The 1,717-nt window shown below is 33.6% G+C and overlaps 1 long non-coding RNA gene across 1 annotated transcript; it reads left to right on the forward strand.

Moving 5' to 3' along the window:
* Nucleotides 1-907: 907 nt before the first annotated feature.
* LOC107576427 (uncharacterized) lies at nucleotides 908-1,550 on the forward strand. Its single transcript, XR_001608055.1, has 3 exons — nucleotides 908-947; nucleotides 1,029-1,147; nucleotides 1,421-1,550. It is a non-coding gene; the product is annotated as an uncharacterized lncRNA (long non-coding RNA).
* Nucleotides 1,551-1,717: the final 167 nt, after the last annotated feature.

Consider the following 1,717-nt stretch of genomic DNA (forward strand, 5'->3'; position numbering starts at 1 on the left):
TTTATATAGTTTTATAATACTTCATATTTTTAATTAGCTTTTTTCAGTTTTCATTTAAATTTTAGTGTATGTACAGCAAATCTTTGTGCTTTTGTCATTTTAAGTCATTAGCTTTTGTTTTTTATATTTAGAAACATATATAAATATTTATATTTTCATATACATATTTGTATCTAAATATTCTATATATTTTATTATTAATTATTCTTTCTTTATAGCATAGTCTTTAATCTATTATTTATTATTTATTTTATTTCAGCTTTATTTTAGTTACCGATTTTTACACGATTTAGTTGTAGTCAACAATAACCATTCTTTTGAAAACAGAATTGCTGTCATGCTACTGCGGAATGTAGTTAAATTCTACTAAACTGTCTACTTATTGTTAGTTAGGCTAGTCTCCAATATTGATATTCTCATTCTTTTCCATGCATTTTATAGGCAGCATTTTCAGCACACGAGTCAGCACAACCAATGGAGGGATGTGGAGAAATACAGTTCCTCTATGTCAGTCTCCTGTGCCAGATATTTGAAGCGCTCAGAGGGAAATGTGATAGGATTGGCAGCGAATTCCAAAACCCATAACCTGTCAGAGAAAGGAAGTCGCTGAACAGGCTTCATACAGTCCACATCTGCCTCGGCCGGGCACCAAAACAAAGTCAACATTTAATTTGAAATTAAGGAAACTTTGTATGGATATGAAATAATGGAAGGATCAAGGCATGGAAAACTATGAAGTTATTTTTTCATTAGGACTGAATGTTGCCTGTGGGCTGTACACAGAGAGAAAGAGAGAGAGATCTAATGTGCGCCCATTAGGCAAAAGGATGATGCAATGACTAATTAGATAATTTAATTATTTGATAATTAATTAATTAACAGGAAACTATTTGGATAGCTTGATCATGGCGAGTAGGAATCACTCCAAAAAATATGGATATTTCAAGGTAACTAAACTGATTATCTGCATCATTCTAATCCCATTTTAGCACAGTCACATTTTAAAGTACGTCTCTATCTTTTTTAAGTGTTTGGATGTTTACCTCCAATCAACAAACCAAGGACAAACCTAGTCTGAAGTGCTATCAGACAAATCAGAAATATGTTTCCCACTGAGAAATTGCATGGTCAAGATTTATTGTACAAGGTGAGTTTTACGGCTGTGGACTGTAATAAAATACTACATACATATACAACATAGACTATAACTTTGTAAAATTATTCCCCTAAGATTGTTGCATTGATATTTGTCTAATCTTTGCAATAACTTTAGTGATTTCAATTTAATCAATTGATTCAAAATCACAATAGCACCAAAATAACACGAAATAGATTAGGCCTGAAGTGTTTCTATCTCTGTTTTCTGTTAGCCAAATACAGCACATCAAGAAAATCTCACCATGGACTCATTCTCTTGCAGATAGTGCCGTGATTTTTCTGGAAACCTCAGCTGGCTCAGCCATTTAACCAGCCAACCGCATATGAATAAGATGACGGTAATGGTCTACATAGGACTTTTCGTCTTGGGAACGTCCAAAGTAGATGTGAAGGCAAGGTTAGTGCCCAAAACGATGGTCTGTTGGGAGGTGAGATGACTCAAATGTGTCTCGCTGTGATTTCTGACAGAACTGAAAAAATGCCTTGGTGGCAGTTTTCAAAGGTTACAGTTTTTGTGATCATATTTACACAACTGAAGTAGCACTGGAAAAAAAAAAAA

This window comes from Sinocyclocheilus grahami, unplaced genomic scaffold, assembly GCF_001515645.1.
Source record: "Sinocyclocheilus grahami isolate Dianchi unplaced genomic scaffold, SAMN03320097.WGS_v1.1 scaffold3674.1, whole genome shotgun sequence".
Lineage (NCBI taxonomy): Eukaryota > Metazoa > Chordata > Actinopteri > Cypriniformes > Cyprinidae > Sinocyclocheilus > Sinocyclocheilus grahami.